The following is a 26851-nucleotide window of genomic DNA, read 5'->3' on the forward strand; positions in this document are numbered from 1 at the left end:
GTCACCAGGCACTCTGGGGACCAGGGTGGCTCATGGGGCTAGTCTGGGTTGTCACAAACCACGACAAGGATTAGACACTTACATAACACAGTAGCCCACCTTCCCCTGTCTTCCTCTACTCCCAAGGGAGCATTCTAGAAGGTGCTCTCTTGTGTTCCATTACACATTTTATATACACTGCACACACACACTGTGCATGTGCCCCTGCTAAGTCCTATTCCTCCGGCTTATCTGGAAGGCTCCCCTGTCTGAGGCATGCAGTGCTCAGGCTAGCAGGCCAGGTAACAGAGCTTCCGCCCCTCTGGGAAATGAGGGTGAGGCCAGATCAGAGCTTCTCCACCAGGGGTTATCATGCAACAGCTGGGGAGGCTCTCAAAGAACCTTCTTCCAGATATGCTTATCCTTTTGAAGTGAGCTAGGGCCTGAGCGTATATATAAATTTATCTTTAAAAAAGGTAATATGGGGGCTTCCCTGGTGGCACAGTGGTTAAGAATCCGCCTGCCAATGCAGGGGACACGGGTGCGAGCCCTGGTCTGGGAAGATCCCACGCGCCGCGGAGCAGCTAAGCCCGTGAGCCACAACTGTTGAGCCCACGTGCCACAACTACTGAAGCCCGTGCGTCTAGAGCCCGTGCTCCGCAACAAGAGAAGCCACCACAATGAGAAGCCCGCGCACCACAACGAAGAGTAGCCCCTGCTCGCCGCAACTAGAGAAAGCCCGCATACAGCATTGAAGACACAACGCAGCCAAAAAAATAAAAATAAATAAATTTTGTTAAAACAGGTAATATGTACACAAGATAAAAGAGTACAGAGTGAAAATGGCGTCTCCTGCCCCCACCCACAATTTCTCCCCCCAAGAGGCTGCCATCAAAACCTGATTTTCGCCTTTCCTTCCAGTGTCAGGCTCCATACGCATGACTCATTCACATGTACGCTCCCGCCTTTTACACAGATGGTAACACATGATGCCTACCTTGCTCCCCGCTTAACAAGGTATCTGAGGGGGCAGCCAGAGCCACGACTATGGACCTAGTGCATTTCTCCAGGGACCACAGTTTATTTAACCAGTTCCATACCGACTCTTTCCAGACTTCTGCATAACAGATAATTCCCCAGTGAACCCCCATATATAAGCCTTTGCTCGCACAGAAAATTCTCAGAAGCAGTGGTGCTCTGCCAAAGGGCATCTGGTCAATCTTCTCTCCAGAAGTGGTGGTTTTCCACTCCCACCGACAGCACACCCCGGCCAGCCAAGGGTTACCACCCCTCCGGATCTTGGCCATCTCATCCATGTAACAGTGGCATCTTACTGTGGTTTTATCAGCAGTCCCTTAATTGTGGGCCAGGTCAAGCATCTTTTTCACGTTTAGTACCCCCCCCCCCACTTTTTTTTTCCTCCTGTAAACTACTTGCTTTTCTCTTTTCCGAGGCATGGTAAAGCATCTGGGGGCAATTCTGGGGTGTCCTAGGACCACCTGCCAGTTCTGGATGACCCAAGGTCCCTTGAAGCTCTAACACTGTGGATTCTGGGAGCATCATTAAAAGCCCGAGGGTCCGGGGACTGTCCAGGTTTCAGAGAGCCCAATGGTAAGCGAGAGAAGCCCTCAGTAGCCCAGCAGGGAAAGCTGCGACTTTCAGCCCCACCTTGAGCCTGAGTCTGAGCCTCTGAAGATAGATGTCCCGGCCTGGGCGTGGCAGCCCTCTCTGCATGGGAGAACGGGCCAGTTTGTCTTTAACTCATGTTAGGGTGTGATGCCACGAGACACAATGGAGATATTTTGCATCTACTTCCATTGAGAGCTCCTCCTGGGAATCCAGAGCTAGCTCATTCCTGCAACATCTGCCCCCTCCCTCCATTTCAGGTCTGCCGTGAAGTCCTCTCCTTCAGCAACCGGGATTTACCCAGCTGTTCTGCTCAGGCCCCACCATCCAACAGTGAAAGGGTACAGGATTCCCAGGGGCAGCTCAAGTATCAGCAATGCACTGCGGCATCACTCAGGCTCTGCTAATGGCCATTTTTCATGTGATGTAGCTGGAATGGTTTGTAACTTAGCCTAGATGTACCGGATTAACGGCTAACTCCTCCACCCTTACACAGAGCTTCTGTTTTATGGGAAGTGCTCAAATGACTGCTGAAAAAATAAATCATTAACACCTGTCTAATTGCCCCCCTCTTTTGTCCAGAGGGTAGTTAGTAAAGTTCAAATGGGTTCAGTCGAACGGTGTTTACAAAGACTCATAGCATAACGAGGTACACTTCCTGACAGGCTCAACCAGCTTTCTTGCAAATTCAAAAGCCCCTTTCTTTGGTCCTGGGAATTAGGATTGCCACATCAAATACAGGATATAGTTCAGCCTAAATACAGCCTAGTTCAATTTTAATTTCAGATAAACAACAAATAATTTTTTGAGTGTGTGTCCCAAATATTGCATGAGACGTATTTAATTGTATTGGTTTCCCATGGCTACCGTTAACAAATTATCACAAACTGAGTGGCTTAAAATAACAGATATTTATTCACTCATAGGTCTGGAGGCCAGAAGTCCACACTCAGTGTCACTGGGCTGAAAGCAAGGTGTTGGCAGGGCCATGCTCCCTCCAGAAGCCCTAGGAGGAAATCCTTTGCTTGCTTCTTGCAGCTTCCAGCGGCTGCAGGCACCCATATCCCTCTCATCTCCGCCTCCATCATTACATCATCTTCTCGCCCATGTTTTTCATCTCTCTCTGTCTGGCTCTTATAAGACACATGTGATTGCATTTAGGACCCAGATAATGCAGGAATCTCATTTCAAGATCCTTAATTTAATCATATCTGCAAAGATCCTTTTCCCAAATAAGGTCATATTCACAGGTTCTGGACACTACGATCTGATATCTCAGGGTGGGGGGGGGGGCGGGGAGCATTATGTAGTCTACTACACTTAAAAAAAAAATTATTGTTTATCTGAAATCCAAATTTAACTAGGCATCCTGTGTCTTAATTTGCTAATTCTGACAGCCCTACCTGGGCCTGAGCCACTCATGAAATGGCTGGGATTTAAATGGTTTGCCTGAAAAGAATCTAAAAAAAGAGTGGATATATGCATATGTATAACTGATTCACTTTGCTGAACACCTGCAACTAACACAACATTGTAAATCAACTATACGCCAATAAAAAAAAAAAAAAAAAAATGGTTTGCCTGGAACTGCTCACTGCCCTTCCTGATACATTCACAGGGACCAGGCCTGGCCATCAAGATCTTTGTCTCTGAAGTAGGGCTCATGATTTACGGTGGCATTCTGGTCTCCAGGAGAATCTAAAGGCTTAACTTTTCAAAAGATTACGGCAAAGAGTACATGTATTTCTACTTTTAGCACTCAAAACTCCAAATGCAGACGTGTAACCCTCCATCCTTCGGCAGGGTAGAAGGATGAACAAATATACAAGTTACACGCCTGTCTCCCTTTCTGTTTGCAAGTCTTTTTTTTTTGGCCGCGCAGCATGGCTTGTGGAATCTTAGCTCCCCAACCAGGGATTGAACCCCGGCCTCAGCAGTGAAAGCACAGAGTCCTAACCACTGAACTGCCAGGGAATTCGCAGTTCTCAAGTCTTTCTAAGAGAAATCTTGAAGTTTTAATCAGTGTTGAATTCACTTATTCATCCATTTAATCACTCACTAAACAGTTACTGAACGTTTATTCTGTGCCATGTGCTGTGCCAGGCACTGAGGATACAAAGATGAATAAAACATCGCCCAAGAGATGGATGAATTAGGGAACCTGGTCTCCGGGGAAGCCCCTCAAAATGGAATCAGACAGGGGCTTCCCTGGTGGTGCAGTGGTTAAGAATCCACCTGCCAATGTAGGGGACACGGGTTCGAGCCCTGGTCCGGGAAGATCCCACGTGCCACGGAGCAACTAAGCCTGTGCGCCACAACTACTGAGCCTGTGCTCTAGAGGCCGTGAAGCACAACTACTGAAGCCTGCACACCTAGAGCCCGTGCTCCGCAACAAGAGAAGCCACCACAATGAGAAGCCCGTGCACCGCAACGAAGAGAAGCCCCCGCTCGCCACAACCAGAGAAAGCCTGCGTGCAGCAACAAAGACCCAACGCAGCCAAAAATAAAATAAATAAAATAAACAAATTTATTAAAAAGAAAAAAAAATGGAATCAGACAAAGTGGAATCAGACAAAATGGAATCAATTTGTGGAAATTAAACACAAAATACCGGGCCCTAGTAACGTGAAAGCAGAAAATTTTAATCAGTAGTATAGAGAGAAACCCAATTAATTTACTAATTATCTTCAAATTCGAGCAACCATTTTTAGCCTTTAGTTATGGGAAAAAATAACTTGTATTACAAGATGTGTTACTTAGCCAGGGCTGCCTTAATGTGATGGAGCTGTTTCCTTCTTCCATGTTTTCCGGATCCCTGGAAACATGGGTGACGGCGAGGCAGGTCCTCTGGCCACAGCCCCGCCGTCACAGACTCCACCTTGGGCTGCACAGACTCGGTGATTTCTCCCTTCACCTGCAGCTGCCTCTGCTCCCCATTACCGGGTGCAGGAGCACACTGGGGCACAAATTATGCCCATCCCCCAAACACTTCTTATGCTGAATAGAATTTTATAAGAGGAAGAAGCAATCTGTTCATCTATTCATCATAATGCACAAGTCCTCAAACTGCAATTCCAGGTCTCTACCCTATTAAAAAGAATATCAAAAACTTTTTCTGGGGGTGGGGGAGGGATGGATTGGGAGTTTGGGATTAGCAGTTGTAAACGATTATATATAGAATGGATAAACAACAAGGTCCTACTGTATAGCACAGGGAACTATATTCAATATCCTGTGATAAACCATAATGGAAAAGAATATGAAAAAGAATGTGTATACATGTATAACTGAATCACTTTGCTGTACAGCAGAAATTAACACAACATTATAAATCAACTATACTTCAATAAAATAAATTTTAAAAAAAATTTTTCTTTGTCCCTGTCGGGTGCGGGGGGGGGGAAGCAGTGTACAGCAAAGTGATTCAGTTATTCATATACATACATATCATATATATCTATTCTTTTTCAGATTCTTTTCCGTTATAGGTTATTACAAGATATTGAGTATAGTTCCCTGTGCTATACAGTAGGTCCTTGTTGGTTACCTGTTTTATACATAGCGGTGTGTATATGTCAATCCCAATCTCCCAATTTATCTCTTCCCCTCCTAACTTTGCATCCAGGTCTGTGCGCAGAGGGGCCCACACCCCTCAGCTCCCGCCCGGAACCACGTAGCTAACCAGGTCTGTGCCCAGCGCCAAGTACCACCAGGTACTCCAGCTTTCTGTTTGCGGTGCTTTTAAGAATTTTCTTGAAGAAACACTTACTACTCACCCTGAAGACAATTTATAGACTGAAACGATCCCTGTGCCCGTCCCCGCCAAAAAAATACAAAAAACAAAAAACCCAACAGATCAGAAACTAGGGCAGGATGTCACAGGTGGTATCTTGGCTTTATAGCCGGTGATTTTTTTTTTTTTTTTAATTTGAGGGAGAAAGTAGGAGGCAAGAACAGAACTGAGACCAGACTCTTCTTTTAGTTAGAGGGAAGGGTGGCTATGGGAAGTGTATTTCAACACCATCAAAGTGGCTGGTGAGGTTGTGGCTTTAAGAAATGCAGTATGTGCAACCTCAACCTCATGGCTGTCTGTCCCTCCCTTCCCTAATCCCCGTCACTTTTCCTGGTCCTAGAGCGTGAACTGCAGTGGTGTAGACCTGCGGGATATAAAGTGGACTGCTGAGTAAGGGGGATGGGGCAGTACCCAGGGGGCTTGGTGCTGCAGGTTTGGCTCCCACCCTCCCTCCCTCCCTCCCTCCCCTCCCACTGTAACCCATTTTCCTAACAGCCAGGGACTTGCTTTGGCCGCCCAGGGAAACCACCCACGTTGAATTAAATTTCTCCCTGCAGACACTGCCTGGGAACCTGAATGTCATCTTCCCTGAGTCTACACCCCAGGGCTCCTCTGGGGCCACATTTTTCAGCCTTTTGGTCCCATGTACCCCTCCATGGAAGTGCGGCAGGTGTGAACATTTTTCATGCTGGCAGAAAAATGAGCTTCACTATTTGGTAAGTGTAGAACTGCCCACGACACTAAATTTGGTTCTGCCGTCACCGGTGACATGAGGCAGCAGCCCAGTTTAGAGACTAGCTTTCAGTTTAAAATATTTTCTCCGGGCTCATGTTACATATGACCCGATCACCGAGGCCGGAGGGCACGGGCTTCTCCGGTCATTAGCACTAAAGACATGTCCGTTGGCATGAAGGGTGGAACCACAGGGGGGGGCTCTGAGGGCATGGAGGCAGCAAGACAAGGTCCTGGACTGAGGCACCATCTGGCTCCCTCCCCAGCTGTGAAATCTCTAGGGGAGTGAGGGTTAAATGCAGCAATGTTTTTAGGAAAATAAAAGCAACCTGTTACTACCATTATTATCAGCATCTTCATATAGCAGAACTAATATGGAGTAACAGTTAAGTTGGTCTGAAGTAAGGCAAAGCAACAATTATAGACTATATTAAAGGAAATGTGACTTTTGTTATTTTAAGTATACAGAACAATAGAACCATGTACTAGGAGGTGGAGAATGTACTTTATTTAAAAGGGTAAAACTCATTTGACATCAGCCTGTTTGATTTATTAGTATCCAGCTTCATGATTCAAGAGTAATTATTTTGAGCTATGTACGTGCTCAGCTCTGTGACTGGGCAAGACACCCAGGGGAGCAGGAAAGCCACACAAGACACAAGCCTTGCCCTCAGAGAGCATACAACCTGCGGGAAGATGAGACGGGCACACACAGAAAGGCAAGAGGTAAAACAATTAAGCGTTAACCACTGCAGTGCTGATGACTGCTGAGAGATGAAACGTGTAGATCTATGGATCTTGTTGAGTGCAGTAGCTGGAGAAGGCTTTCAGAGGAGATAGAGATTAGGGAAGGTCAGGAGAGGGGAAGGAAGAGGGGACATTCTCAGCAAAGGTACCATGGATGAGCTGGGGCAGAAAGAACATGATGTTTATGAAGGAGCCAAGAGGCAGGCTGGCCAGCGGTGGGACCGGACCTGTAGGACTAGACAGGGAGGCCAGGCCGAGGCATGCAGACTTAGGCAGGCAGCGAGAGGTGGGACGTGACTTAGCAAGGGACAGAAAAGGCAATCTTGGGCTCATGCTTGGATGGGGCAGGGCAGAGGACAGGGCTACTCTGGGAAGAAGAGTTTGGCAATGGTCTGCAAAATGGATTGGATGTCAATTTCGGAACCGAACTTGGGAACAATCCATTATTGTTTCCACAATGATCCGAGGGTGAAGTGATAAGACCTACATTCCTTTTAGCGCTGGTGAGGAAGCACTGGAAAGGGAGGGGCAGGTCCAGGTGACATCTGGGAGGAAGAAAATGATGGTTAAGTCTGTTCCAGGATATGGGGGTGGGGGGTGGGGAGAAGAGTGTAAGACTCCAAGGTTTGCCATGTGGGGACTTGAGGATGGCAGGTTCCAATGACCAAAGCGGACAGGACCATGGCGTAACAAGGACAGCTTTGGGGAGAGCAGGGTAAACAAAGGTTGATGATGTGGGGACACCAGGTACCCAGGACTGATGCTCAAGGCCAGCCACTCAGTAGAACTGCTGGGCTGTTGTCAGGGCGGGGTGACACACAGCCCCTGAAATACTTCCCACTGTCCACTTGCATGAGAAACCCTCCAATCCCAGGGCAAAGGCAAATAGACTGCAGCCCAGCTCCAGCTCAATTCAAATTCCAAGTGCAAGTATTCAATGAATGAGCCTTCACTATGCCTCTTGCTGCCAAACAGCCATCAGAATATTATACCGGGGCTTCCCTGGTGGTGAAGTGGTTGAGAATCTGCCTGCCAATGCAGGGGACACGGGCTCGAGCCCTGGTCTGGGAAGATCCCACATGCCGCGGAGCAGCTGGGCCCGAGAGCCACAATTACTGAGCCTGCGCGTCTGGAGCCTGTGCTCCGCAACAAGAGAGGCCGCGATAGTGAGAGGCCCGCGCACCGCGATGAAGAGTGGCCCCCGCTTGCCGCAACTAGAGAAAGCCCTCGCACAGAAACGAAGACTCAACACAGCCATAAATAAATAAATAAATAAATAAATAAATAAATAAAAAATTTTTTTAAAAAAAGAAAAAAATTAAAAAAAAAAAAGAATATTATACCATCAAAGTCAACTCCAGACTTTAATCGCTCTTGACCTAATCGATTCCCGGCATGTGCTAAACACAGTGGCAGGAAGAGGCTGCCCCTGGGCATAATTAGAATATGAGATTCTGCACCAAGTCCCTGTTCGATTAGGAGGAAACTGAAACCCCCTGAGAGAACAGAAAGGCTCCCAGGAAATTAATTCCCTCTGAGGGTCACAGCATGAGCCAAGGAAGTCCCACTGGCAGGAAGGGATATCATCTGAGGTCATACTAAAGGCACCCCACCCACCGTCCTGCACCTGGCTATCGGCTTCCCCTCCAAAGAAGGGGCAGATAAGACCAGTACAGGCTGGCTGCGGCCATCTGTCTATCCATCCAGGGCTCAGGCCCAGCTGACTGGGTGCGCACTCCTGGGAAGCAGTATGCACCGTCTGGCCGGCACTAAAGGAGAGAGGTAGCAGCAGCGGTTATACTATTCCAGGCTCAGCCCAAGAGAGACTTCAGATCAGGTGCATGACTGTGGCTCCCAGGAGGTATCCCCCACCCCTGTCGCACTTGTTTTCTGAAAAGCCCAAAGGAATTCTCCTAGATTGTTTCATTTCAGTTCTGTGATTACCCGGTGAGAAGAAAGACCACATTATTGTCCATTTTGAGAAGGAAGATTGAATAATCCCCATTTTACAGATGGAAAAATGAAGGTTCAGGAAATCTTTTTTTTTGGCCGAACCTCACGGCTTGTGGGATCTTAGTTCTCCAACCAGTGATTGAACCTGGGCCCTTGGCAGTGAAAGCTTGGAGTCCTAACCACTGGTCCTCAAGGAAATTCCAGGAAATCTTAATTATTGCCACAACTGGTAGATAAACAGGAAGATTGCAATTAAATTCAGGGCTGGGTAAGCCCAAGCAGTGAGTGATAACTGAGGCCCCACAAAATAAGAGGATGGCTAACTTCTGGAATTCAGTCTTGCTGGCAAGATTTATTGTTCAGATCAGGAGATGTTTTAAAAAGATTTTCACTTGGCCCAGATTGTCAACTTATAACATGAATCCTGTCGGTTAAAAAAATTTTTTTCCTGCATTTCCCATGAGACATCAAACATTGGTTCATAATTATTTATAGCACGTTAGTGACACTGAAAGGGATTTATTTCAATGTATTCAGTCTGTATTAATACTCTGCAGGGAACAGAGTGCAGCCATCACTCACTGCGCTGCTAAGAAAGGAGGGACTTCAGAACTAAAGAGGGAAGAAATGCGTCCAGTGGAGAGACACCCAGGAGGCACGTTATCCCCACGAGATTAACCCAGGTGAAAAGATTAAACAGGTTTAAAGAAGGTTCAGGTGAGTCTCTGAATGATCAGTCCTTTATTCAAGCGGGTTTAGGGATGTTCTGCAAAATCCTTCGTTTCTAAGCCAGCCTCATGGCGACAGCAGAGGCAGAAGCTGAACTGCTGTGCCATGGGGTGGGGACAGTGTAGAATTCCCCTGTTTCTAGGAAAAAGACAAGGCAGAAAATGGACGGCAGAAGAGTTAGCGACTCTTCCAAACAGTTATCCCCTAACAGCTATTCCTGGTGATTCTTGGCAAGTGGCAACTTTGAAAGGGACAGGTTTCATATGAATCAAACCATTATTACTTAGTAATACCAATAACCAAACGATTATTACCTTGCCCCAAAGTAGCAGGTTACGTACAACTATTTTATTTGTATGTAGAACTTTTGCTTGGTTTATCAACATACATTGATTTAAATTCTGATGCATTACCAATACCAAAGTTGAAAGCTGTTCCAGTTTTCAGCAAACCCAATATAAAAAGCCCAGACATAAAACAAATAAGGTAGTGAATATTCACATTTAAATATTAAACCAAAGAGACTCTGTAAATTGTAACCTTCTTTTGGGCACTTAAGCCTTTATTTTTTATTTATTTTTTAATTTTTAAAATTTTCATGAGCTCCAATTTGTCTATGTTTTCTTTTGTTTCCTGTGCCTTTGGTATCATATTTAAGAAATCACTGCCGAATGTAATGTTTTGAAGCTTTTATCCTGCATTTTCTTCTAAGAGTTTTTTTTTTTTTTTTTTGGTTGTGCCACATGGCATGCAGAACTTCCCCGACCAGGGATCAAACGCGTGCCCCCTACACTGGAAGTGCGGAGTCTTAACCACTGGACCACTAGGGGAGTCTTTAAGCCTTTAGATTATTAATTATCCAATAAGCCTCTTTTTTTTTTTTAATTTAAATTTATTTATTTTTGGCTGCATTGGGTCTTCATTGCTGCGCGTGGGCTTTCTCTGGTTGCAGCGAGCAGGGGGTACTCTTCGTTGTGATGCGTGGGCTTTTCATTGCAGTGGCTTCTCTTGTTGCGGAGCAAGGGCTCTAGGCACGCGGGCTTCAGTAGTCGTGGCACGCGGGCTCAGTAGTTGTGGCTCGCGGGCTCTAGAGCGCAGGCTCAGTAGTTGTAGCGCACGGGCTTAGTTGCTCCGCGGCATGTGGGATCTTCCTGGACCAGGACTTGAACCCATGTCCCCTGCATTGGCAGGCGGATTCTTAACCACTGCGCCACCAGGGAAGTCCCCAATAAGCCTCTTTTTGAGATGATGGGAGAGGGAATGAGGTAAGACAGTGGTTTGGTATCACTGTCCAATCAAGAACAACTGAAAATAAGCACCTCTGAAATGATCTGTAAATCAATGGCAGAACTGGATTTGATCCAGGACAATTCTGTTGACACATAATTTAGAATTCTGGTTCTACTTCTGGAGGAAGGGCTGTCCTTTATCCTGGGTGAGGGGCACAGTTCTAGGATTCCATGAATTGGTCCTTTCTGCCACTTCCTTCTTGGCATTAGGCTGTGGATCACATCACAGGCGATTATGGACCCAGGGGTCTTCTAATATCCTTAATGTCCTGAAGAGGAGGACACAAGGATGAAAGTGCCTCCTGAGGTTTTTTGTAGAACTACAAGCTTAGGTCCCAAGACAACATCACCCAGCCTTCCCGGGAAACCAGAAAACTGGGCGATAGGCTGGAAGGAAAACCAGCAGCTGGGACCAGAGATAACTGATGTCCCTCTTCTCTTTGATGCCTGATTTAGCAGTGAAGCAGACAGGACCAAAGGGAGGCCTATGAATGAAACATCATTATCAATGGCTTCAGATTTAATTCTAACTTGCTGATTTAAAAATGGCTTTTTAATTGTTGGATCTTGATCTAAAACTCCTTCACTAAGGGGAGTTAACATGGTAAAGAGAATTTAAATTTATGTTGAGTTTTATGGGGAGAATTTTGCAATGCCCCCTTTTTTTGGGATTCTATGTGAATGAATTCCAAGTGCCACGCTAGTCCTGGAAGACAGGCAAGAGATGCGGGGAAGATGATGCCCGCCATTTAGTTAACATGAAAGTCTCCACAGCAGGCCCTCTCCTGCCTGACACCACGTAAGAAGCAGAAATGAAGGAGTGTAAATATTCAAGGTTCGGTCCACAAGGCCTGATGTCCACAGCCAGGGCCTCCTCCTACCACCGCCAACCTTCTAGGTCCATCATATTTGTTACAATAGTCACACAACTTAAATGCAGTGCAAGCTGATGACATTCAAGTGTTAAATGTAAGATGAATTCTGAAAATCATTCACTGACTCTAAGAAAATCAAGTTGAATACTTGGAGAGACTTCATATAGGTGAGTAAATTTTTAACCGTCAAATAGGATGTTAAAGACTGCAAAAAAAATAGTAAAACTCTAGAGAGACTCTGCATTCAGATTATACACAGTGTAAGCCCTTGTTCCAACCAGCTGGAAGTCCTAGACAATGCATTATGGGTGTTGCTTAGGCCAAAAAGACAAGGAATTCCAACCAGCTGATCCAAACACCAAAAGAAGGCCTGGGCCCTACAGCAAAAGATGGAGGAATAAATGCACAACTATCTGGTTAATTTAAATGTTTAAAATATATATGTATCATTTTTTATGACTTTCTTTTTTTAAATATTTCATTTATTTATTTATTTTTGGCTGCCTTGGGTCTTAGTTGCAGCAGGTGGGTTTCTCTCCAGTTGTGGAGCACGGGCTCCAGCATGTGGGTTCTGTAGTTGTGGCGCATGGGCTCAGTTGCCCTGCGGCATGTGGGATCTTAGTTCCCCAACCAGGGATTGAACCTGCGTCCCCTGCATTGGAAAGTGGATTCTTAACCGCTGGACCACCAGGGAAGTCCCTTTGATTTTCTGATTTAATGACTTTTTAAAAAAATTTATTTATTTATTTATTTATGGCTGTGTTGGGTCTTCGTTCCTGTGCGAGGGCTTTCTCTAGTTGCGGCAAGCGGGGGCCACTCTTCATCGCGGTGTGCGGGCCTCTCACTGTCGCGGCCTCTCCTGTTGCGGAGCACAAGCTCCGGACGCGCAGGCTCAGTAGTTGTGGCTCACGGGCCCAACCGCTCCGCGGCATGTGGGATCTTCCCAGACCAGGGCTCGAACCCATGTTCCCTGCATTGGCAGGCAGACTCTCAACCACTGTGCCACCAGGGAAGCCCCTAATGACTTTTTTAAAGAAACATGTATTATGACTCTCAGTATTCACTCCATGGATAAGAAAGCTTCTTAAACCGGATTTATTAATTCAGATATAACTATGGTTATCGAATGCTTGGCGTTCCCTGGATTCAGAGCATGTTGAGTTTGATTTAACATTTTTTCTTCTTGACTCTCAGCTGCCACCACGAAGCCTACTTCTGAGTTTACCAAGTTCAGCACTGCTTCATTATTTCATTTGTAGAATCTCTCCTCCATTGTCTTCCATTAGTTCTGCTACTTTCTCAATCTCATCAGTGCTCACTTTTTATTCAATCAGTAAACTAGTAAGATCTCGGAACCCACCTGCTAAGCCAGGTCACCAGTCCCAAGCTGATGGGAGGGAGGGTGGTTCAGCTCAGGCTGGCGTGGACAGTACACAGGCTATTCCTGGCACGCAGCAGATTTCAGGAAGGAAGAGGGCAGAAGCAGGGACAACAAATGACAAGTCACTCTGCTTGCCTGTGGCAAGAGTCCTGTTGTGTGCATTTAAACATGGGTGTGTGTGATTTTCGGGGGCTCCACTACCACCAAGACAACAGTGCCTGCTTCCAGGAAGAACTGCCTACTTCTATCTTGATCCCTACTCAGTGTAACAATGTATCTGTTCCAACTAATTCCATCGCCAAGGTCAGTAGTTTGCACATTCATCCAATCACAAGGGTCTGCTCACAGGCTGCTGTCCAGGAAGCCATTTAATGAGCAATTATTATGTGCTGAGCCCTGGGCTAAGCACTACCCCATTTTAACCCCACAGCAACTGTGAGATAGGTACCCCAAGTTACAAACAATAAAAAAACTCTCCAAGAGGCTAAACAACACAGCTTAGGCCCTTCAGTGAGTAGGGGAGCTGGGATTTGCACCCAGGAGTTCTGATCCGAGGCCCCGGCCTTAACCATTAGGCCAAACCTACTGTGTCTACATGCAGGACACTGCCCTGCACTGGGGAACCCGTCCAGGGAAAACCAGCATCTGCCCTCCAGGCATTCACAAACTTTCCTTGAATAGCTGAGGCACAAAATGCATTTCTTGGGGGTTCTTAGTCTCCCTGATCGGGGCAAGCACAGACATATCGACAAAGAAAACACAATTTCAGATAATCCACCTGGAGCTCATTTAAGCTGGCATTTTGTGGAAGCCGATTCCTACACCTACAGAATGTTTCCTAATCAAAGAACTCCCAAAGCTCAAAAACCACCCCGAGCTGGCCTCAAGCTCCCTCCCCACACTCAGGTGGGGGCCATCTGTGCAAGGAAGGAACCTGGCAGAGATGGCAGGAGCATGGCACCTGAGGCAGGGAAAGAGGTCTTGGACAGCAACCCCTTTGGCAAGGGAACAGAAGTGAGTCCGGTGTGTGTGGTGTGTGTCCGATAGCCCACACAGGCGCTCGTGGGAAGCAGCAGAATCGTAGCTGGGTGGAGAGGCAGTGAGTCCTGTGGATAGAGGATTCCAGGCTGTCCCTCTACACCACAGTATAATGGAATATTTACTGCAGAGCCCGGGCCCCAGGAAGTGAGAAAAGCTCCCAGGCCCACCTTTGCCAAGGGAGACTGAGATTCTGGCTTGAGGTCCTTCCTATGCCCGCCCAACTCCTCTCACACCCACAGGCTCCGAGCTGAGTCCCAGTGGCAGTTGCCAAAGCTTCAGCCTCTGAGGTGCAGAACCTAAGATGGAGATCTAATGTCCCTAAAACTTCAGTGATTTGATTTTGACCATAGCTGAGTCTATGTCATGATCTCCCGATCTTGATTTCCAGGCTTCTTTAAGCCAGTCAGACCTGGCTGCTCCTTTGTATTACAGAGCAGTCCTGAAATCCTGGATTTGGGGGAAGAGGTTTAAGGTCCCCAGGATATCTTCCCTGTTTTATAAACAGAGGCACAGAGGTTGAGTAAAATCTCTTGTTCCATGTGTCAAGGCCGAAATTCCGAGCTTTAGGCTGTGCTCCAATTACAGACTCTTACAAAAAAAAAGTTCACATGCGAGTCAGTGGTTTTGGAATTAGTATATTCCACTGGGTCAATGTTATAGATCACGCTTTGGTTCCCGCTAGCCCATAAAGGCCTATTAAGCCCACGTGTAGCTGAGAAGGGGGCAGGGGCTCCTGTCAGACACCCAGCTCCACCACTCACTGGCTGTGTGACCTTTAGTGAGTTACTAAACCTCTCTGTACTTCAGTTTCCCCATATGTAATACGGAGATAATACAAACTGCTACTTAAAGGGGTTGTTGTGAGGACTGAATGAGATAATCTCTGGGGACCACTTAGAACAGTGCCTCCAAGAAGATACTCAGTGAACATAAGATGCCACTAAGATGATGGTGCCAGGGTAACAATGTTTCTATAGCAGGGCTTCTCAACCCTGGCACTAGTGACATTTGGGGCCAGATCATTTAGGCACCCTGGGCCTTGTAGGATGTTTAGCAGCATCCCTGGCCTCTCTCCACTAGATGCCAGTAGCACCCCTGCCCAGTTGTGAAAACAAAAAAAAAATGTCTCTAGACATTAAAGTGGCCCCAGAGCTTGAGAACCACTGTTTTACAGGAAAACAGCTGAGAGTCCCAGCTGGAACATTGGATTCCGCTCCCTGCTGTAGCCCAGTTGGTGAGGCTGGGGTCTTCTCTTCCTCTCACCTGCTGAGGTGGCCCTCCCATGCCAGCTCCAAGTCACTAGTGGAAGCATCTAGGCTGGCAAGTTAGGAATGGTCGGGCAGGTGGGTGTTTCTGGGGATGTGGAGGGGTTGGGGAGGGTCCTCTAAGTGGGATGATGAAAAGTGGGAGGAAGAAGAAGGAGCAGAGGCAAAGGGGTTTCCCACCTCCGTCCCTCTGACCTCCTGCAGGAGGAGCACCTGCAGTGCTAAAGGTGGCAGGGCAGGGTCTTCCTCCCCCTGGGGGTGGAGTGTGGTCTCTCCCCTTTCCACTCTGCTGGCCAATGAGGGTGAGGTGAGCAGTGGGGACCAGGCTGTGGGACCGTAAGCAGCAGGAAGGGAGAAGGCAGGGAAGCAGTGGGGGAGGGGAGGGCGTGGAGGTGCACCAAGGGGCACAGGCAGCTTTTGGGTGTCATTTTGACACAGAGCAGGGGACGAACTGGACTGGATTTGTCCCCAGAACTTCTCGATGCCATGACCTTGAATAAAGCCCTCCTCCCATTCTGCTTTCTTTTCACCACCTTTTTTAACCTGCATTTTCCTGTTTTATCCATTTATGTGTTAAATGAGCATGGTCCAAAGACCTATTGTATGTCTAGCACTGTACTAAGCCCCTAAAGGTGCTTCTATTTGTTTTTGAGTGATTCTTTTTCAAGGTGAGAGGGAGGAAGGTACTAATTAACTAAATAGAAGGCACAATCTAGTTGAAAACTAACATATGTTCATGTACACAGCTGTGGAGCCACCCAAATCATATACATACATTTATATACATAAATGCCGAGGGAAGGTAGAATAAAACAATTTCTTAAAATTTTCAACAAATGGGCTTCACGAATCGATGTTAAAAGGGCAGAAGGAAAACTCAGCCTAAACAAAGGGCACCCCAATCCTACCACATCTCCAAGCTGCCACAGCTCTCAAAGGGCATGTGGGTCAAAGGGCATGTTCAATAGAAGGGGCTCTTTTCCCAACTGGAATAAATCTGGCCCTTCTTGAATCAAACTGATTTTAAGTTTTCTTCTTGTAATTTGTGGGAATAATCCTTTTCTTTTGTTCCTGTTGGGGGAATCTGTGCCTGATATTAGAAACCACTCAAAGATGGGCGTGTGCAGAGGAGGTCGGACAGTCACAGACTGTCATTCATCCAAAACCAGCATAACCAACAAACACCTCCCCCAAATTGTCCAACGCTGAACGCCAAGAGTCAAGCCAGGTGACTGCAGTAAACACAACCTGTTACAGAAGCAAACGTTGGTCAAGAAATTGATTAGCTTCAAGAGTCACTCTGAAGCGGGCTCTGGGAGAAGCGTGTTATTAATTTATTTAGGGGAAGGTTTGGAGATGGAGGAATGGATACGCAATTCTTATGTGGTAAACATAAGCAACATCATAAAACACAAAAAAATACCTTAATTAATTATGGTAGGAAAGGCATTTCTCTTTCTGTCGTAGGATCGGTCAGTTGGAGGGACGGGGATCAGATAAAACTCAAAGCTGTCCTGTTGAGCCTGAGCGCGCGGTGGCCCAGAGGAGCAGGCTGGCAGTCGCTGTCCCAGGTCCCACCATCCACCCCAACCCGGACCAGCCGGAGACTCGCGCATGGAGTTACGGGTCCGGACCGCCTGACGCCAAGCGGGCTCTCCCGGGACTTAAAACAGCCCCCACCTGCTGGAGATTCGGGGACAGGAGTCGGCGGCTGGCCCCAGCTTCAGCGTCGGACCGTGGGCGCAAACGGGGCATCTCTCGCGTTCCCGGGTAGGAAGACTTTTAGTTAAAGCGCGCCCAGAGCCAGGGATGGAATTTCCCGATACGCGTACGAAGGACCGTCCCCCGGCCCCCGGGATTCCTCCGTTAACAGCCCCCCAACCCCGGCCTTGCCGACCAGAGAGCCCTACCAAACCGCCAACACATTTCAAAAGAGAGTAAAATCGCGGATGCCCGTACTGCGCTTTGTTCCCGGCACTGAGCTAAACGCACTTGCCTCTGCCGCGCTCCTTTTCCCCCAACCGACAGGAGATGACCTCTCTGCCCCCGGTCCATCCCGAGCAGGGGTGGCCGCGGGCTCCCCGTTCCCAGGGCCGCTCTGAGACCCTCGCTCTCTCTGGTACCAGAATCTCCTGTCCAGCTCTATTGGGGGGAGGGGCGGGGAAGATGCTCGAATTGATCCTTGAACCTCTCCAATCCACCCGTGCCGAGCCCAGCTTTACAGGGAGGCTCTTATCCTGAAGCCACGAGAAGGTTCGGCTTGGCCCCCGGCAACCTCTCGACCCCCCGCCGAGTCATTCCCGAATATTCAGATCAATCTGCGCGGCTCGAAAGGACGATTTGGCCCCTAAATTGCTCATCCCTCTCAGAACTGCGCCCCCGCACCAGTTTCCAGCGATAGAATTAACCAGAAAGTCGGCCAGGCTCCGGCTAATGGAAGGAGGGCGAGGCTCGGATTTGTTCGCCAGGGTCCGTACCCGCCTCTCTAGCCCTCCCTCCCCACCCCCGCCTCCCGGTTTCAAGGCGGCGGCGAACTCGGGATCTTAAGTGAAAATCCCGCACAGTTCTAAAATAATATTCAGCTATAATAATAAAAACACATGAGAGATGCCTATCTGCGTGGCTGCGGCCGCCGGAGTCCAATTAGGAACAGGCACGGATTCAGGGTTTGGGGTGCGGGTCTCCCTCCAGCGTCCTCCAGGATCCAGAAGGGGCGGCCCTGCTTGTCCCAGGGTTCTCCATCTCTGCTGGGAAGGCACGCCCCAAGGGCCCGGGGAGCGTGTGGTCTCCATGACAACCTCCCCATGGCGCCCCCCATCCCAGTCCTCCCGATAAAAATGGGTGCGGCCCGCAGCACCCGAGGAAACCTCACGGCCCCTCCTCACAATCTCCTGCCTGGCGAAGCAACAGGGCTTGAAGCGAAGCGGGGCCCCGCCTGCGAGCTCCCACCGGGAGTCACTGGTGTTCCTTGGTGGGCAGGCTGGTGGGGCATGGCCCCCGGGACGTTCCGGGTGTGGGGAGGGGCATCGTCCCTTCGCGGCGACCCGCAAGGCGGGCGGAGACCTCGAACCCCACCCCTTCAGCCCCGCGGATGCTTTCTGGCGCGTGGCCCGGCTCTGGGAGGGGGCTGCGCGGGGTGACGCCCTTTCCATGCGTGCCCCCGAGGCTAACTGGAGTTCCTCGACCCCGGCGAGCTCTGAGAGCTAACAAAGGGCTCGGAAATGAGGGGCAAAAAGCGGGAGGAGGGGTGGGAACCTTGGTTAAACACCCTTGTAGAATAAAAGCCAAAAACCAGTGCTGGCAACGCAGATCACGTAAGCCCTACAAACAAAGCAGCGAGCCCCCGAGGAAGATTCCGGGTGAACGCCCCCGGTGCTCAAGACCGCAGCAGCAAAATGCCAAGATTTCAGCGCTAATTGCGCTCCCCCCTTTAATGACAGTCCCCGCCCTGTCCTCCTAAGCCCAGCCACCCGGCTTGGCACGGTACTGTAGAGACGTGACACACAGCAAAAAGATGGCACCTCGCGTTCGGAGGGGAAAAAAGCAAGGGTGGAAGTGGGAGGAGGCAAAGCCTACCCTCCCCCTCCTCGCCCACCCGGGTCCACACCCACTGCCGCAGTGAGGGGCGAGCCCTGCGCGCCAGCCCCTCGCCTCCGGCAGGGAGCGCACAAGCCGGGCGCCCGGCGCGGAGCGCAGAGAATGGGGCCCGCCCCGAAATGCACCTGCAGCCCTTGAGCGGGTCTGTGCGGGGCTGCGGCTGTGCGCGCCCTCGAGCCGGGATCGGCAGCTGCCGAATCCTTCCACATCGCAAGGCCAGGTGACCCCTGCCTTTTCGAGACTCCACCTTGGGATCCGCGCGCTGTCTTCTCTCGGGCACGGCGCTGCTTGCGTCTCGGTGCCAGGCGCGCGCAGGGGGAAGGGCGACTAAAGTGACAGCGCCGGGACCCCTCCCCATTTCTCCGATTCCACTCCCAGCCCTCAAATGTCCCCTGAGGGTTTCTGAAGGAGGAAATCGAGGAGAGGGTGGGCCACCGCCTTAAACCAAGGGCAGCGAAAGCCCCACTGGAATCGCTGCCGGGGAGGGGCAGGCGGGAGTCATCTTTTCTAGAACCCGATCAATACCTTCCTTAGAGCTGATGGCAAACCGAGGCAGAGAAATTGGATTACAGGTTCGGTTTCGGGGGTCGTCACCGGACTCCCCTCCACCCCCACCCCACACACAGTCATACGCCCATTGCGGCAAAAGGCGGTGTTCTAGAGTGCATAGCAGCTCCCTCCCCCAGATCACCGCCATCCGCGCCCCACCCTGTGGGCACAACACCTGACGGGTCCGCGAGAAGCGGGTCGTGTAGACAACCCCCCCCCCCAGGACACACACACACACACACACACGAGCGCGCGCGCGCGAGCGTGCATCCCTTGCATGGGTCCCTTTCCAAGTCGCCCCAATCCAGGCGCCGGAGCGCTGAGGGCGCAAGGAGGGGCCGCCGCCTTTGCCCCCGACCAATGCCCACCTCATGAAACCCATCTCTGAGGCGAGGGGAGGCGGCATGGGGGTGCAGGAGGGAGGACGCGGAGGCAGATGTCGGAGCCTCGCACTTACCTGATAGTCGACAGAGGGCGAGGACAGTAGAGGGAAGCAGAGGAGAAAGTAGCTGTGGTGTCGGTGGCAGAAGGTGGGCGGCGGCGGCGGCGCTGCTGCTGGTGCCTGAGCTGGTGGGTGGTGGAGACTGCGAGCGCGCGCACGAGCGAAGAGGGCGCGCTCCTGAGACCGGCGGGCAGCGCAGGCGCGAGCAGCGGGAGCGCGAGCCTCCCGAGGGGAGGGGCGGGCCGTGAGGCCTCCGCGGGCGTATTCTCCTCCGGCCACCAGTAGGCGCGCGCGAGAGCTCCAAGGATCGGCCCATCCTCGCCTCTCGGCTCTCTCCTATCTGAGCTTCCCTTCCCGGGTCTCGCCTCCCTCCCACGACTTGGGCCGCGGCGCTGACCGCAATGCGCACGCGCACTCTGGCTCTCCTCCTGCTGGGGAGCCTTTGTCTTGTCTGAGGGGTCTCCTCCCTTGGGGGGGGAGGCTTGGATGCTCTCTGGGTCGAGAAGAGGCTGGGTGCTCCGCCCCCAGGTCCGCTGCCCCTTTTTTCCCCTGTCTTCCTGGGGTGATGTCCTATCTGGGAAAAGTTCTGGGCGGGTTTCCAGATGGCCCGTCCTCCAGTCCGTCCACCCTGGACCTCAAACCTCCCTCGGGCTTGCCCTCCTTATCGCTGGCACCCTGACCCTCCCCTGAATTTCCCGAAATGATTCCCGTTGGAGATCAGTTCCCCGGATCTGCTTCCTTTCAATCTGTCCACCTTTTTTGTTACTGATCAAGGTGAATTCTTTCCTTAGCAGATATGCTGAAAGCAGGCTAACTCAATTGTAATGCCGTAGTGCAAGGTTTTGGGGGGTTTTGGTTTTTTGTTTTAACAAGGAGCATTCGAATCTATTATTCATCTGTGACCCAAGAATAAAATCTTAAATTAGATGAAGTTTCAAATGGCACTTACCACATTACAGAGCATTTTCACATATACAGTTATTTTTACCTTGTTTGTGAAACACTGTTAAACTGTAAACAGAGCTTGAGATCTGAATTTTTAAATGCCTGCTGGAGATTCTCACCTGGATAACACTGCCTCAGACTGAAACTGACCAGAGGCTTTCATTCTCTCAGTCAGCCAGCATCTAGGTTTTGTCCTTAGCTTGGTCTCCCCAACATCTAATTTAAGCCCTGGCAGTGGGAGGTTTTAAGTGTATGAGGGCTTGGAGACAGCCATCTTGTCCTAAGATGGGAATTTGTCTTAAAGCTTTAATTTGCATAGCTCATATATTTTTTTCAAAGCAGTATTGTATGTTACAGATAATACAAAAAGCAGGTATTTAAAGATGCTTTATTCACAGGGGTTTAATTAATGTATTATTGGGAGCACTGAGTGGATGATGGAGATGGGGGCCAATTTCTTAGGCTCTGAGTCTCTAGAATTGACCTTTTTGTTGTTCCAACTGCCACCATCCTAAAGACCCTTATCTTGGTTCTCCATATGTAGTGACCTTACTGGTGTCCCTTCTCTGTTTCTTTCTATATCAGCTCATCCTGCCTAAAGGCTTCTAACTTCTCCCTAAGTGAAATTAAACTCCTTAGCCTTAAACTTCTCTTCATCTGCACCTCCCCCCCCCCGCCCCCCTCATCTGCACCTCCTCCCCCGCCCCCCCCCCCCCCCAGCCCATCATCTGAGCCTCTGTCCTTTCCAGTTTTCTCTCTCATCTACTCTATGGCCAACGGAGCTTGTTTGACGAAAGCTTGCTCTACTCTGGGGTTTTCCTTTGCCTACAAAGTCCTTGCTCTTTCTTCACCAATATCCTACCTAACTTTCGAAACCTAGCTCAAATTTTACCAAAGCCTCCCCTAATCATTCCAACTGGAAGGCATATTTACAACCTGGCAGAGTATTTGGATAGCCTGAAGTGTATTTGTTCCGCCTAATTGTCTGCTAGGCAAGGTGCTTTGATGAGACACCTACAGTCCTCTCTCAAAGCCAACGCAGGGGAATATCAATATAATACAGCTAGATTAGAAAGTGAGTATTAACGTTACAGACAAATGCTTTACTCTGCAAAAGGAACCATATCCAGATTCCCCTAAATGTCAGCTCCCCTGATGCGTTTGAAATGTAAGTTGATTTACAGGCAAATTTGTAAACACCTCAATTATATAAAAGGAGGCAGATCCATGCCTTAGTTTCTCTGGACTTACCTCTCGCTAATTATCGCTTAGGCCCAAATTTTCCTTTCTGTCTTTATATTTCCTGAATGCCTCTTACCCACCTCTCCTTCCCTCCATTATCCTGCTGAGAACATTGCCCCTTGTCTAGGTTTTCTGGATTCCAGCAAGAAGCAGGACGAACTGCAGACGAGGGTTTCAGTTACACATGACTCAGCAGTGTAGCTCTATTGTCAAAAAAGCGAAGATCATCCTGGGGCCCAGAAATAGGGACAAGGCATAACAGATCCATGAGATCAGCCTCTCCGTATATTTGGCTTTGCCCAGACACTCTGGATATGCCTGCCTAGGGGAATGTCAGGTAATCTGGGGAGTTCTCAAAGGGGAGCCCCAAATACAGAACTTGAAATCAAGTTAAATATTAACTTTCACTTAAACTGTACCATCACTGGCAAAATCCCACTCTATGGAAGATGTAGTCAGAATTCTAAAAGTGGGATGTAATGTACAACATGATGACTAAATCCTAAAAGTTCTCATTACAAGGAAAAAAATTTTTTGTAACTATATGAGGTGATAGATGTTAACTGAACTTACTGTTGTAGCTATTTCACAATATATATCTGTCAAGCCATTAGGCTGTACACCTTAAACTTATACAGTGCTGTATGTCAATTATATCTTAATAAAACTGAAAAAAGTAAGAATTCTAAAGGATACCAAAATATTGAGACCTGAGTCACATCTCATGAGCTATAGTCGGCGTTTGTACTTTATTTTTTACAAGCTGTTCTTTTTTTATTTTTTAAGCATTTTTAAAAAATTTATTTGATTTATTTATTTGTGGCTGAGTTGGGTCTTCGTTGCTGCGCGCAGACTTTCGGCGAGCAGGGCTTCTCTTGTTGCGGAGCGCAGGCTCTAGGTGCACAGGCTCAGTAGTTGTGGCTCCCGGGCTTAGTTGCTCCACAGCATATGGGATCTTCCCGGACCAGGGCTTGAACCCGTGTCCCCTGAATTGGCAGGCAGATTCTTAAATACTACCCCACCAGGGAAGCCTGCAAGCTGTTCTTTATTCAGAGTAAATATCATTATCATTTCTTTTTCTAAGTAATACCAAGTTCTAAGTACTATTACTGACTGTTATTAGTGTCCTGATTTTTTTTTAATCAGAGAAGGAGGTTGTTTATCCTTTCAACAAACTGTGTGGGGGGAAAACAATGATAATCAAGACTGTAAGTTGCTCTCAGTATAGTGATTTGCAGGTTACTTATTAATTGATATTGATCTTACACATTCAGGGTTAGCTAATCTGGAAAGGATACATATGATCCCACTATATGACATTCTGGAAAAGGCAAAATTATGGAGACAGTAAAAAGGTCAGTAGTTGTTCAGGGGTAAGGGGGAAGAGGTGGGGCGAAGAGGGATTTTTAGGGCAAAATTATTCTGCATGATGCTATAATGGTAGATACACGTTGTCATACGTTTGTCAAAACTCAGAACGCACAGCAGCAAGAGTAATCTCTAAACTGTGGGCTTTGGGTGCTAATGATGTGTCAGTGTAGGTTCATGGATTGTAACAAAGTTACCACTCTGATGCAGGATGTGGATCCTGGGCGAGGCTGTGCCTGGGAGGGGGCAAGAGGTGGTAGAAACTGTATCTGTATTTTCTACTCAGTTTTCCTTGAGCCTAAAACTACTCTAAAAATAAAATCCACCTTTTACAAATTCAAACAAAATTGGGGAAATGCAAAAAAACCCAAAAACTCTGGCGTTAGGTACCACCCAGGCAATTTGTGACATGCATTCTTTAAAAATAAAATTCTAAGCATTATAGTGATACTTTTTTGATCAAGGAAAGTCCCCATGAAGTCAGTGGGACAGCTACGAGATGAGACTCTGAGGGAACTGTGTTGTATAACTTAATTTTTTTCCTATATAAGAGACTACCTATACTTTTAAATATTAAATAAAACCTCTCAGTCCCATGTCTAGCATTTCAAATAAATAATTGCCCCAGAGGGTCCCTGGGATTTAGCAGCTTAAGGAACTTATTTATCACTGTTCTGGAAAATTCTGAAGCACCAACTGCCGAGACTGTTCTCGTAACACATTGTTGGGCAAAGCCTGCTGCATTTCTGTCAGCAAGTGGCAGCTCAAGACCCATGATTCCTTGACGCTCCTGCACAGGCGAATACAGACAGTGCGGATGTTGACAGCTAACAGAACAGAGAGCCCTTTGGGGCTCTGAGGCACTTTGCTTTGCTCCAGTCGGAAATGAGTCTGCTAGTTCAGTAGTCTGGCTTCCCTAGCATCAGGGAATGAGCTGTAAGTCACCCTCTGACAGGCTGTCCTTCTAGAATGACGCAGGATGGTCTGTTTTAAACACTGCTTCAGTGTAAGATTGCTTTCCATGAGTCCCAGATCTTTAGTCTTCTTTCAAAAATTGAAATACAGTTGACGTACAATATTATGTTAGTTTCAGGTGTACCACATAGTGATTTGACATTTGTATATGTTATGAAATGATCACCATGATAAAAGTCTTATAACCCTCTGTCCCCATACAGAGTCATTACAATACTATAGACCATATTCCTTATGCTGTATATCACATCCTCATGGCTTATTTACTTTATAACTGGAGGTTTGTATCTCTTAATCCCCTTCACCTATTTCGCCAACCTCACTCCCCTTCCCTATGACGATCACCCATATTTTTCTCCGTATCTGAATATGTTTTTGGTTTATGTTTGTTTGTACTTTACACATACAAGTGAGATTCCACATACAAGTGAGATCATACAGTACTTGTCTTTCTCTGTCTGACATTTCATTCAGCTTAATGCCCTCTAGGTTCATGTATGTTGTCGCACATGGCAAGATTTTCTTTAAATTTTTATGGATGAGTAATATTCCTATATATATATATATTACATCTTCTTTATCCATTCATCTATCAATGGACACTTAGGTTGCTTCCATATCTTGGCTATTGTAAATAATGCTGCAGTGAACATTGGTGTGCATATATCTTTTCAAATTAGTGTTTTTGTTTTCTTCTGGTAAATATGCAGAAGTGAAATTGTCGAATCATATGGCAGTTCTATTTTTAATTTTTCAAGGAACCTCCATAATGTTTTGCATAGTGGCTGCACCAATTTACATCCCCACCAACAGTGCACAAATGTCCCCAGATCTTTAGTCTTAAATTCATAGATACCTCTAAACTCACTCATGACTTTCTCTTGGATTCTAGGAGAAATCAAAATATTTTACTGAATACAGTGGTCATTGGCAGTACCGAGAATTTAGGGGTTCGTATTTACGTTTTTGAAATACAGATGATCCTCATTGTACACGACTCCATATCTGTGAATTTGCCCACTCCCTAAATGTATTTGTACCCCCCAAATCAATACTTGTGGCACTTTTGTGGTCATTTGTGGATATGTGCAGGGGGCAGAAAATGTGATCGGTCCAACCTCGCATGTTCCCAGCCGAGGTCCAGCAAGGCATTACTCTCTTCTGCTTTCAGCTCTCACCCTGTAAGCAAGCGTCCTTTCCTCCATCTATTTAGTGCCACGCTTTGCCATGCTTTCTGTAGTTTTGTGGGTTTTGCTGGTGACTTCGCTTTTATTTTTTATTGTTTAAAAATCTATCCTTTATTTTATTTATTTATTTGGCCACACCACATGGCTTGCAGGATCTTAGTTCCCTGACCAGAGATTGAACCTTCGCCCTCGGCAGTGAAAGTGCAGGGTCCTAACCACTGGACCGCCAGGGAATTCCCTGATTTTGCTGTTTAAAATGGCTCTAATGTTTCTAAGCACAAGAAGGCTGTGATGTGCCGCATGGAGAAAATATGTGCGTTAGGGAAGCGTCATGCAGGCACGAGTTACGGGGCTGTTGGCTGTGAGCTCAGTGTTAATAAACCAACACCAAATATTCAATAAGGTGGTTTGAAACAGACACGCACTGCCTTGGCTTGGCAAATGCAGCCTGGGTCCTCGCTGAACACTACTATCCAATCACGTTATATTCTTTACAGGTCATTGAATCACCAAACTCTCTCTTGCTTTCAAACCTTTCATAAGCCTAGATCATTCTCTTATCTCTGCCTGAACAGCTCCTATTTGTCCTTTAAGACTTAGCTCCAATACCGCCTCCTCTTGTCCTTTAAGACTTAGCTCCAATACCCCCTCCTCTTGTCCTTTAAGACTTAGCTCCGATACCCCCTCCTCAGAAGGCCTCCCCTGAGACCTGCCTTTTAGGGCCAGGTGTTACCCCGGGAGGCCCACTTACCACACTGGGAGGGGGGTGATCGCTTGTGTACCTGTCTATCCCATCTGAGTGTGACGCCCTGGAAGGCCTGAACTGTATTTTATTCACCTTACTGCATAACACAGTACTTGACACACAGTGGGTGCTTCATAAACAGCTGATGAGAGGCCTGTAGACTGGATGGATAAAAGAAGAACTGGGTGAAACATTTCTGAGAAACAGATGCAGACTGTGGGATACAGCAGAGCCTGAGAGCTCAGCTTATTGGCAATCCAGAGAAGTGTTGATGTGGCTGGAAAAAACCAGAACAGGTACAAACCTAAGACAAATAAAGGGTATGCATAAACCCTCTTGAGGGGACCTGGAGTGGGCCATTCAGCTTGTCTCTCCCAGCTTCCAAAAAGTC

The 26851-nt window shown here is 48.0% G+C and overlaps 1 protein-coding gene across 18 annotated transcripts in view; it reads right to left on the reverse strand.

The window, feature by feature from the left end:
• MAPT (microtubule associated protein tau) overlaps window positions 1–20140 on the reverse strand; it is a 111102-nt gene extending 90962 nt beyond the window's left edge. For all 18 annotated transcript variants that reach the window (XM_059908906.1, XM_059908895.1, XM_059908904.1 and 15 more), the window contains exon 1: window positions 20014–20140. The gene's annotated coding sequence lies outside the window, so the exon portion shown is untranslated. The remainder of the gene's footprint in view (window positions 1–20013) is intronic.
• Between the last annotated feature and the right edge of the window lie 6711 nt (window positions 20141–26851).

Source organism: Balaenoptera ricei, chromosome 20, assembly GCF_028023285.1.
Source record: "Balaenoptera ricei isolate mBalRic1 chromosome 20, mBalRic1.hap2, whole genome shotgun sequence".
Lineage (NCBI taxonomy): Eukaryota > Metazoa > Chordata > Mammalia > Artiodactyla > Balaenopteridae > Balaenoptera > Balaenoptera ricei.